We start from the raw sequence: 13,163 nt of genomic DNA, 5'->3' as shown, positions 1-13,163 counted from the left end.
TAGGACATGGTCTGCAGACCGGTCACCATTCTGGTCGCTCTTTTCTGAACTTGCTCCAGTTTGTTGATGTCTTTTTAAAAATGCTGTACCCAAAACTGGACACAGTATTCCAGATGAGGTCTGACCAAAGAAGAGTAGAAGGGGATAATGACTTCATGTGATCTAGACTGTATGCTTCTGTTAATACAACCCAGAATTGTATTTGCCTTTTTTGCTGCTGCATCATACTGTTGACACATGTTCAGTCTGTGATCTATTAGTATACCCAAGTCTTTATCACATGTGCTGTTGCTTAGCCCTATTCCTCCCATTCTGTATATGCTGTTTTCTTTTTTACTGCCCAGATGTAGTACTTTGCATTTTTCCCTGTTAAAAACCATTCTGTTAGTTGCTGCCCACTGCTCCAGTTTATTTATATCTTTTTGAATCCTCTCTCTCTCTTCCTTAGTATTAGCTACCCCTCCTAGCTTTTATACATATTTTTCGTTACAGTCTATAATCAAGACTATATGACGACGTGGCGATTGGCTACTTCCATGTGTTCTTTTGTTTGGGTTCTGCTTGCTGCTCTGTCCTGTTGTGGTGGCCTGCTGTCATTCTAGACTTGGGGGTTTTTATGATTTTTGGCTCTTGCCCACTCTGTATTTCTCGGTTGTTTTCTGCTTTGCTCTCAATATTTAGGCGGTTATTTAAGTTAGTGCTGTTGTGGAGGTTAGCTCTCATTTTGTCTGCACTTCTCTTCATCCCTGGGTCCCCCTCCTGATTTAGGGGTGGTGTCTGGCTCTTTAGCTTCGCTATCTCTCCTCTTAGTTTTGCATTTTCTTGTTGCAGTTCATGTCATTCATGTTTGATTTCCTGCGAGTCCAGTACATACTTTAGTCTGGTTTTCTCTACATTTGTGTGCTCATTTGTCTTTCTTTGAAGTTGCTACTTAAAAAGTGTGAAGTCTATCTCCAACTGTGACAGGCAATCTATGAGCGTCTCCAGTGAAGGGGGTGCAACATTAGGACTTTGGGCAGCAGGGGAATCTCTGTAGAGGTGGGCCTTTTGCCGTTCCTAGACAGGGATCGTCGAACGGTGTGCTGCCTACCTGGCGCTCGAGTCCGACACATCGCTGATCGGGTTGACAGATTACTGGGAGGGGCTGGTGAGGATCCAGTGGTCATTGTGCACATTGGCACAAATGACAAAGTTAGAGGTAGGTGGAAGGTCCTTAAAGATGATTTCAGGGAATTAGGCTGCAAGCTTAAAGCAAGGACCTCCAAGGTGGTATTTTCGGAAATACTTCCTGTACCACGTGCCATGCCAGAGAGGCAACGGGAGATTAGGGAGGTTAATAAGTGGCTCAGGAATTGGTGTAGGAAGGAGTGGTTTGAGTTCCTGGAGAACTGGGCCGACTTCTCAGTTGGCTACAGGTTCTACGTTAGGGACGAGCTGCACCTTAATGCGGAGGGTACAGCTGTGCTGGGGGAGAAAATGGCTAGAAGGTTGGAGGAGTGTTTAAACTAGGGACGGGGGGAGGGTATTCCTTTTATTGGAGGGGAAGACAGTGCAGATAGAGACCTGGACACAAATAATGAAATTGGGGGTGGGGGTGGCATGGGGGTGGGGTTAGAATAGGTAATAATTTAAGAAAGAATAGAGGTACAGAGAGATACATAAAGTGCATGTATACTAATGCCAGAAGCCTCGCCAACAAAATGGACGAATTGGAGTTTATGTTGTTGGAACATAATTATGACATGGTGGGGATATCTGAGACATGGCTGGATGAGAGCCATGACTGGGCGGTTAATTTACAGGGCTATAGTCTGTTCAGAAATGACAAATGTACAAATAAGCGAGGGGGAGGTGTGTGTTTATATGTAAAATCATCCTTAAAACCCATCCTTCGTGATAATATATATGAATCTAATGAAAATGTAGAGTCCCTGTGGGTAGAGATAAGGGGAGGGGGGAAAAATAATAAATTACTGATAGGGGTTTGTTATAAGTCTCCAAAAATAATGGAAGCAACAGAGAATATCCTCATAAAGCAAATAGATGAAGCAGGACTCAAGGAGAAGTCATTATTATGGGGGACTTCAACTACCCTGAAATACATTGGGGAACCGAAACCTGCAGTTCCAGCAAAGGTAATAGGTTTTTGTCAACTATGAGAGACAATTACCTTTCACAACTGGTTCAGGACCCAACAAGAGGGGGGGCACTGCTAGACCTAATATTAACCAACAGGCCAGACCCCATATCAAATGTAAGGGTTGGGGGGTCACTTGGGTAATAGTGATCACAAATTAATAAGTTTTCATGTATCCTTTAATAAGATGTGTAGTAGAGGGGTTACAAGGACACTAAACTTCAGGAAAGCAAATTTCCAATGGATGAGAGATGATCTTGGTGCAATTAACTGGGACGATATCCTGAGACATAAAAATACACCAAGAAAATGGGAGACGAGAATAGGACCAATATATACCATATGGGAATAAACATGCCAGAAATAGGAGGAAACCACTATGGCTAAATAGAGCTGTAAGGGGTGCAATAAGTGACAAAAAGAAAGCATTTAGAGAATTAAAGAAAGTAGGTAGTGATGAGGCATTAAATAAATACAGAAGATTAAATAAATTCTGTAAAAAGCAAATCAAGGCAGCAAAGATTGAGACAGAGAGACTCATTGCCAGTGAAAGTAAAAATAATCCCAAAATATTCTTTAACTACATAAATAGTAAGAAGCTAAAAAATGATAGTGTTGGCCCCCTTAAAAATAGTCTGGGTGAAATGGTGGATGGGGAAAAAGCCAATATGCTAAATGACTTTTTTTCAACAGTATATACACAAGAAAATCCCATGACGGATAACATGATCAGGGATAAGAATTGTACATTAAATGGCACCTGCTTAACCCAGCAGGAAGTACGATGGCGTCTAAAAATCACTAAAATTGACAAATCCCCGGGCTCGGATGGGATACACCCCCGAGTGCTGCAGGAATTAAGCACAGTCATAGATAGACCATTATTTTTAATCTTTAAAGATTCCATAATAACATGGTCTGTACCACAGGACTGGCGTATAGCAAATGTGGTGCCAATATTCAAAAAGGGGACAAAAACTGAACTTGGAAATTATAGGCCCGTAAGTTTAACCTCAACTGTGGGTAAAATCCTGGAGGGTTTTCTAAGATATACTATACTGGAGTATCTGAAGAAGAATAACCTCATGACCCAATATCAACATGGGTTTACAAGGGACCGTTCCTGTCAGACTAATCTGATAAGCTTTTCTGAAGAGGTAAGTTCTGGACTGGACCAAGGGAATGCAGTGGATGTGGTGTACATGGACTTTTCAAAAACTTTTGATATGGTGCCACACTAAAGGTTGATACATAAAATGAGAACAATGGGGATAGGGGAAAATATGTGTAAGTGGTTTAAGAGCTGGCTCAGGGATAGGAAACAAAGGGTGGTTATTAATGGAGCACACTCGGACTGGGTCACGGTTAGCAGTGGGGTACCACAGGGGTCAGTTTTGGGCCTACTTTTTAACATATTAATGACCTTGTAGGGGGCATAGAGAGTAGAATTTCAATATTTGCAGATGACACTAAACTCTGCAGGGTAATCAATACAGAGGAGGACAATTTTATATTACAGGAGGATTTATGTAAACTAGAAGCTTGGGCTGATAAATGGCAAATGGGCTTTAATGGGGATAAATGTAAGGTCATGCACTTGGGTAGAAGAAACAAGATGTATAATTATGTGCTTAATTGTAAAACACTGGGCAAAACTGTCACTGAAAAAAACCTGTGTGTGTGGGTGGACGACAAACTCACATTTAGTGGCCAGTGGCAGGCAGCTGCTGCAAAGGCAAATAAAATAATGGGATGCATTAAAAGAGGCATAGATGCTCATGAGGAGAACATAATTTTACCTCTATATAAGTCACTAGTGCGACCACACTTAGAATACTGCGTACAGCTCTGGTCACCGGTGTATAAGAAAGACATAGCTTAACTGGAGCAGGTGCAGAGAAGAGCGACCAAGGTTATTAGGGAACTAGGGGGTCTGCAATACCAAGACAGGTTATTACACTTGGGGTTATTTAGTTTGGAAAATCGAAGGCTTAGGGGTGATCTTATTACAATGTATAAATATATGCGGGGACAATGCAAAGACCTTTCTAATGATCTTTTTACTCTTAGATCTGTGACGGGGACAAGGGGGCATCCTCTACGTCTGGAGGAAAGAAGGTTTAAGCATACTCACAGACGCGGATTCTTTACTGTAAGAGCAGTGAGACTATGGAACTCTCTGCCATATGATGTTGTAATGAGTGATCCCCTACTAAAATTTAAGAAGGGACTGGATGCCTTTCTTGAAAAGTATAATATTACAGGTTATATACGCTAGTTTAATTGATATTGCGTTGATCCAGGGAGCTAGTCTGATTGCCATATGTGGAGTCGGGAAGGAATCTTTTTCCCCAATGTGAAGCTTAATGTTTGCCACATGGGTTTTTTTTTGCCTTCCTCTGGATCAACATGTTAGGGCAAGTTAGGATAGGATATAGGTTGGACTAGATGGACTTAAAGTCTTCCTTCAACCTTAATAACTATGTTACTGTTACACGCTTTCCTTACTTCTTTATATGTTTGAGCCTTGACCTTGAAAAATGTCATCAAACGCCTGAAGGTTGTCCTCATTGCCCTGCATGACAGTTGTCCCAGACTGGTATAGATTAATGGTGAGTGTGATGTCCTCATTTTGTGTGTCTTTTCCTCTGATTTGTTGTCCCCTGTTGAAATCACATTTTAAAATTACTACTTCTGCTTTAGTCTTAAAATTCTAATGATTAGATCTGTCTGCCTGACCAGCCAGTGCTGGAAGCTTTGATGTCCCTTGACATAGTTCACTTATCATTAAAAATATATATATAGGTGATAAGAAGGTGGTGAATAGTGCAGGTCTAGGAGCTGGAGTCTCCATTCCAAATACATAAGATAAGAAGGTGGTGAATGGTGGAGGTCTAGGAGCTGTACTCTCCATCCCACATACATAAGATAAGAAGGTGGTGAATGGTGCGAGTCTAGGAGCTGTAGTCTCCATTCCAAATACATAAGATAAGAAGGTGGTGAACAGTGCGGATCTAGGAGCTGGAGTCTCCATTCCAAATACATAAGATAAGAAGGTGGTGAATGGTGGGGGTCTAGGAGCTGGAGTCTCCATTCCAAATACATAAGATAAGAAGGTGGTGAATGGTGGGGGTCTAGGAGCTGGAGTCTCCATTCCAAATACATAAGATAAGAAGGTGGTGAATGGTGGGGGTCTAGGAGCTGGACTCTCCATCCCAAATACATAAGAAAAGAAGGTGGTGAATGGTGGGGGGTCTAGGAGCTGGAGTCTCCATCCCAAATACATAAGAAAAGAAGGTGGTGAATGGTGGGGGTCTAGGAGCTGGGCTCTCCATCCCAAATACATAAGAAAAGAAGGTGGTGAATGTTGGGGGTCTAGGAGCTGGAGTCTCCATCCCAAATACATAAAAAAGAAGGTGGTGAATGGTAGGGGTCTAGGAGCTGGAGTCTCCAATCCCAAATACATAAGAAAAGAAGGAGGTGAATGTTGGGGGTCTAGGAGCTGGAGTCTCCATCCCAAATACATAAGAAAAGAAGGTGGTGAATGGTGGGGGGGTCTAGGAGCTGGAGTCTCCATCCCAAATACATAAGAAAAGATGATGGTGAATAATGGGGGTCTAGGAGCTGGAGTCTCCATCCCAAATACATAAGAAAAGAAGGTGGTGAATAATGGGGGTCTAGGAGCTGGAGTCTCCATCCCAAATACATAAGAAAAGAAGGTGGTGAATGTTGGGGGTCTAGGAGCTGGAGTCTCGATCCCAAATACATAAGAAAAGAAGATGGTGAATGGTGGGGGTCTAGGAGCTGGACTCTCCATCTCAAGTACATGATTCAGGATAGGAAAAATGTGGTTAGACAATCCGCGCTGCGAATCACTAAAAACTCGGATTATTGATACAGTGGTCTTTACTCTACGCATTTCAGAGTCACACAGAACTCCTTCCTCAGGAAAAAAACACCAAAAAAAAAAGAATTTTTTGAAAAAATAAAACTTTTTGAGAATTTTTTTATATATATATATATATATATATATATGTATAAAAAGATTTTTTACATATAAAATTTGTTTTATATAATTTGTTATATATGTATATTTTATGTGGATATGTGCAATCATATATATGGAATTTAAGGAAAAAAAATGAAATAGGGTTTTTTTTCCTGAGGAAGGAGTTCTTTGTGACTCTGAAACCCGAAGAATAAAGACCACTGTATTAATAATCCGAGTTTTTAGTGATTCGCAGCGCGGATTTTCTGACCACATTTTTCCTATCCTGAATCTTCTATATTGGTCCCTCGTGGATCTGTGGTTCTGCAGCAGCAAATCCTCCATTGCCTGTTACAAAACTCCATTTGGTGAGTGTATTACTTGCAATTGTTATCTGCACACCGGATAATGCACTATTGCACTATTTCTCTTTTACAGCAATCTTTCATCCCAAATACATAAGATAAGAAGGTGGTGAATAGTGCGGGTCTAGGAGCTGGACTCTCCTTTCCAAAAACATAAGATAAGAAGGTGGTGAATGGTGGGGGTCTAGGAGCTGGACTCTCCATCCCAAATACATAAGATAAGAAGATGGTGAATGGTGGGGGTCTAGGAGCTGGACTCTCCATCCCAAATACATAAGATAAGATGGTGGTGAATGGTGCGGGTCTAGGAGCTGGACTCTCCATTCCAAAAACATAAGATAAGAAGGTGGTGAATGGGGGGGTCTAGGAGCTGGACTCTCCATCCCAAATACATAAGATAAGAAGGTGATAAGAAGGTGGTGAATGGTGGGGGTCTATGAGCTGGAGTCACCACTGTCTTCAATATAGAGAAGCTTTATAGTACAACCACTGGTCACAGACATGAGAATTTTACCATCTGGATCCTAGGGTGTCCGCTGGACCTTTCCACCACCCTTACCATATTAAAATGTTAAATACCATGTTAGTTTTGTTGACCTGAAAGGACTTCTTTATGGTGGAGTTTGTAACATGGCAGATAGACTCCATCAGGGCTCTTGCACATGACAGTATTTTTTGTTCGAGTGTGATCCAATGTTTTGTCAGATCTCACTCTGACCAATGTAAAGGGGGCTTTACACAGAGCGATATCGCTAAAATATCGCTAAAGCGTCACTGATTTTGCTAGCAATATCGCTACATGTCATACTCACCTCCGACCGGCTCCCCCGCTGGTTATCGCTGATCGCGCGAGATCGGCCTGGTCCATTTCTCATCGTTGGCTTCCTGCTGGGCTTCCTGTTGTGGAGCGACCCATGGAGCAGGCGGAAGACGACACCCTCGCCGCGTCTGAAAGGTAAGAGCGACCGCTGCTGCATCGCTTGTGAGATCTGCCTGTTTGGCAGCTCACTAGCGACCATTTAGCGATGCACCAGCGATCCTGACCGGGTTGTATCGTGGTCGGGATCGCTGGTGCATCGCTAAATGTAAAGGGGCCTTTAGTCTATTGGGCATGACAATTGTTTCGTTGGATAGAGTCTGTCTGAGGAAAAAAAAACAGATCATACTATGCTGACACTCGCCTTGAGACTTATAATTTTACAACTATCTGTAAAATCTACTGATACCTTAGAAGGAGCATATAATTACAGAAAAGACCAGTAACCGAGACACATAAACAATCACAATGCTCAGTGTAAACAGACCTATTGTATGTGGCACACCCATTACCTGGGGGCTCGGGTTTAGGAAGGTCAGACCACTCAATGCAATGAAGTCAGATACAAACTGGCACATTTCTGTAAGTACGGCTCTGGTTTAAAGGGGTTTAGGATAGTAATCCCCAACCTATGGTTCTCCACAATTCATGTTCCATACCCTGTGAAGCTGTGAGATCTAGTTTTGCAACAAATGTAAGACGACGGCTTGGAAAACACATTTTTAGATAGTATAAATGTGGGGCCCCCAGGAGTATGGTCGCCACAATGGCATTGCCTTCCTCCAGGGAGGGTGATGCAATGCTTGGAGGCAATGAAGGGTCTCTCTAACAGTTAATCATTTACATGCAACACGTTCCCGCTCCAGGCAAGCAGAGGGAGCTCTGAACCAGGATTGGGGGAGGAGCGCGCTCTGAGGGCCAGGAGGAGAAATAGTGTGAGGACGCATGGAGAGAAGCTGGAGGTTGAGCTGAGGACAGAGAGCTCCCTCCCAGTGAAAGCGCATGATCTGGAGCCTGGTCTCCACGGTTGTATGGATACTGAAGGTCCTGCAACAGAAACCAGAGGAATAGGAAGCTGTAAATGCTCTATTCCCAACTAAGACTCGGAGGCACAACAGCGACCGGTGAGCCAAGAGAGATAGAGGGCTACAGCTGTCTGCCATACGAGGTAGTTCTAAGAGATGATAAGAAGGAGGAACTTCAGTGTAACACTGTACTGCATGTACCTCAAGCCAGCGCTAGGAAGGAGACTACACCACCCATCTGATAGAGAGATCCCTGAGTTACTTCCAGGCTAGCCTGCTCCTGTGCAATCTATAACCAGGACCCTGGACTGCGTTTGCCAAGTAAAGGTAAAGAAACTGCACCCTGTTGTGTCCTTGCCTCCTTCCTGCACCATCCTCAGCACTGCTACATCTCAGTGCCAAACACCGCACCCTCTTCCTAAACATTCCGCTACACTGCCCTGGGACCAACAGCCCTGCCTGTGGAGGGCTATAACATCATTGCTGCACTACACCATCTGTCCCAGAGGATCTGCTTGCAGCGTTGGCTTAACACCTCCCTTGCCGAACACCACAGGTGGCGTCACGAATCACTTATAAACTTTATTCCCAACTCAACCCCTTTTACATGGGTGCCCAGGGCCACGGACCGGGTCACCGCTGCTGTGACAATCCCCTCTGAGAGACCGGCCCGGTACCAAGTACCCCACAGCCCTGGGAGGGCGTTCCATAAACATCATCGGGGCGACTGTAGACTATTGTGAACAAGTCCACATTAGAGCATGACAGCATGGAGGAAGTCAGTACCTGCAGAAAAGATGTTAGCTCTTTCATTGCAAATATGATACATCAGAAAATACACACTTTCTTATTATAACAGTTAAGGTAACCTCTATTAAAAAGATAGGTTAAACCTCAGAAAAATGTCAGCCACTCTGCAGCAGGTAAACCCTGTCAATTTTAGTGCGGAAGTTTTGTTTGACATAAAGCCAGCAGGACACATTTCTGCTTTTCCAGGGACTGTTACATTGATTTGTGGCACTTAGTACACACAGAATGGTAAACTGCAGGCTCTACAGAATTACTATGCAGTGTAAACATTCATTTTGTAAGGGAGCATTTCAACACATCCATTTTGGATGATAAAGCACCTTTATAGGACACCGAACAGGTACATTTCCCATTACTGAATACAATTTACATCCAAACATTAAAGTACGGCCACTTTGGATAACTATATTAATGAATTATAAAAAAATGTTCAGTTCATTTATGTAACGGCTAAGCAGAATTTGTTAAAAGCATAGTTGTCTTATGATACCAAACCTGTAGTAATTCATGGTCTTTCAACCTTACGGGGTGGTCCGAAATCCAAAGTTATTTTCCTCCTACAGTTGTGCTCAAAAGTTTACATACCCCGGCAGAATTTTTGCATTCATGGTCTTTTTTCAGAGAATATGAATGATAACACCAAAACATTTTCTCCACTCATGGTTAGTGGTTGGGTGAAGCCATTTATTGTCAAACTACTGTGTTTTATCTTTTAAATCATAATTACCACCCAAAACATCCAAATGACCCTGATCAAAAGTTCACATTTCCTGGTGATTTTGGCCTGATAACATGCATAGAAGTTGACACAAATGGGTTTGAATGGCCACTAAAGGTATCCTCCTCACCTGTGACCTGGTTGCTTGTAATCAGTATGTGTGCATAAAAGCTGAGTGAGTTTCTGGGATCCTGACAGACTCTTGCATCTTTCATCCAGCCCCTGATGTTTCTGGATTGTGAGTCATGGGGAAAGCAAAAGAATTGTCAACGTATCTATGGAAAAAGGTAGTTGAACTGTATAAAACAGGAAAGGGATATAAAAAGATATCCAAGGAATTGATAATGCCAGTCAGCAAATACTGGAGGCAAAATTGCAGTCATTAGCCGAAAGCTGCGCATGGGACGTACTTGGATGTTCCAACATGACAACGATCCAAAATACAAGACCAAGTCAACCTGTCATTGGCTACAGCAGAACAAAGTGAAGGTTCTGGAGTGGCCATCTCAATCTCCTGACCTCAATATCATTGAGCCACTCTGGGAAGATCTCAAACACACAGTTCATGCTAGGCAGCCCAGGAATTTATAGGAACTGGAGGCTTTTTCCCAAGAAGAGTGGGCAGCTTTACCATCTGAGAAAATAAAGAACCTAATCCAGAACTACCACAAAAGACTTCAAGCTGTCATTGATGATAGAGGGGGCAATACATGGTATTAAGAAATGGGGTATGGGAACTTTTGCTCAGGGTCATTTGACTTTCTTCTGGTGACTTGACCATGCAGCCCATTTTTCTTCATTTGCCTCGTTATTGTGTATCTTGAAATAGCCACACTGCTAGTTTTCAGAGAGTCCAGTATTTCAGCTGATGTTATTCGTGGGTTTTCCCATACAATTTTCCAGGCATTTGTCATAGGTGAGGATGTTGCCTTTAGTAGCCATTCAAACCCATTTGTGTCAACTTCTGTGCATGTCATCAGACCAAAATCATCAGGGTATGTGAACTTTTGATCAGGGTGATTTGGATGTTTTGAGTTGTCATTATGATTTAAAAAGAGAAAACACAGTAGTTTGACAATAAATGGCTTCACTCAACCACTGACCATGAGTGGAGAAAAAGTTTTCTTGTTATCATTCATATTCTCTGAAAAAAGGCAAAGAAAGCAAAAATTCTGCCGGGGTATGTAAACTTTTGAGCACAATTGTAAATCCCTATCCTTTTAGTGCCATAATCTAAACTACTTTCTAATATGCTTGAAGTAAGCATCCCTTATCCTTTCCTAAATACACTATCTACCTGCTTTTCTCTTTTTTTTCAATTCCCTTTTGACAATGCTTTGTTTGAGAATCAGAAGCAAAGCCACAGAAAGAGGAAGTTAAATTCCGCAAATTTCAAGAATTTACATAACAAAAAGGGTATCAGTATTTACCTGCTCAGGTCACAAAAACTCATCATGATTAAAGGGATAGATGCAATCTTGCTGCAGTTCCATCGCCTGCCTGCAGGAGGTGATTTTTTTTATATTTTAAATATGCATAATGAATATTATGTAAATTTGGGGGCAGATCACTGAGGGATCAGTGACCTGTCAGTAGGCTGCATTATGAATACCTATTCAGAGCACCAAATAAAGTTAAAAATTAAATACACATTATATATGCTACAGCGCAGGGGACATTGCCAGCACCTGCCTGCAGAAGGTGATCTTTTTTTAAATATATATAATATTCATTATGTAAAATAAGAGGCGGGTCAGTGAGGGATCAGTGACCTGTCAGAAGCCCATACTGACGAATACCACGTAAACCCCCCCAGTGGCCACCCTGGAGCATGAGCATATAATTAACTCAAAACTGAAAATAAAGATTAAAGAAAAACGACAAGACAGATTTCACCACCAGGTATCATTTTAATCAGTATAACGGCGCCGACCTGACACTGTCTGTAGGTTATTGAGCACAGTCCTGCTGACGGGCACTTTAAGGATGGTTCTCATCTGAAACACCTAAATCTAGATTGTTTTTTATGGATTTTTGTACATGAGATTTAATGTCTGAATTTTAACCATTGGACTTTCTATTAAATACAATTTTCAGCACACCGTAGAGCTGGAGTTTTGCCTTGTTTGCTACCAACTACAGGTGCATCTCATAAAATTAGAGTATCATCAAAAAGTTAATTTATTTCAATTCTTCAATGCAAAAAGTGAATCTCCTATATTATATAGAGTCATTACAGAGTGATCTATATCAAGTGGTTATTTCTGTTAATGTTGATGACTATGGCTTACAGCCAATGAAAACCCAAAAGTCATTATCTCAGTAAATTCGAATAGTTTTTAACACCAGCTTGAAAAAATGATTTAAAATTCGAAATGTTGGCTTACTGAAATGACTGTTCAGTAAATGCACTCAATACTTGGTCGGGGCTCCTTTTGCATCAATTACTGCATCAATGCGGCGTGGCATGGAGGTGATCAGCCTGTGGCACTGCTGAGGTGTTATGGAAGCCCAGGTTACTTTGATAGCAGCTTTCAGCTTGTCTGCATTGTTGGGTCTGTTGTCTCTCATCTTCCTCTTGACAATACCCCATAGATCCTCTATGGGGTTAAGGTTAGGCGAGTTTTCTGGCCAATCAAGCATAGTAATACTGTTGTTTTTAAACCAGGTATTGGTACTTTTGGCAGTGTGGATAGGTGCCAAGTCCTGCTGGAGAGTGAAATTTCCATCTCCAAAAAGCTTGTCGGCAGAGGGAAGCATGAAGTGCTCTAAAATTTCCTGGTAGACAGCCGCGCTGACTTTGGACTTGATAAAACAGAGTGGACCTACACCAGCAGATGACATGGCTCCCCAAACCATCACTAATTGTGGAGATTTCACACTAGACCTCAAGCAGCTTGGATTGTGGCCTCTCCACTCTTCCTACAGACTCTGGGACCTTGATTTCCAAGGTCTAGTATGAAGTTGTGAGGAGATTGCAGACACGTAGGATGCAGTAACAGACTGTACACAGACCAAGGGTGAAAGGGGTTTATTATACAGTAGAAACTCCATGCAGGGAGAAAACGGAGAGATAATATTCCCTAATACAGCAAAAGGCTAATGGGGATAACGTAAGGAACCGGGACAAGTAAAGCCGACAATACAATAAAATATAACTTATCACTCAGGTGCCAGTCACGGTTGAACTTCTGTCTGTGACTGGTGCTGCCTAGATTGAGTCGCAGTGGGGATCTGTCACAATCCTGAGGTAAATGATGCAGTATTTTTTGATCTTGGCAGTGTCCTCCCGTGGTCCTGACG

The sequence above is a fragment of the Dendrobates tinctorius genome, unplaced genomic scaffold (assembly GCF_039654945.1).
Source record: "Dendrobates tinctorius isolate UK_male_01 unplaced genomic scaffold, ASM3965494v1 ptg000018l, whole genome shotgun sequence".
NCBI classification, from domain to species: domain Eukaryota; kingdom Metazoa; phylum Chordata; class Amphibia; order Anura; family Dendrobatidae; genus Dendrobates; species Dendrobates tinctorius.
The sequence above is the reverse complement of the archived record's forward strand: the minus strand, read 5'-3'. Positions refer to the sequence as shown.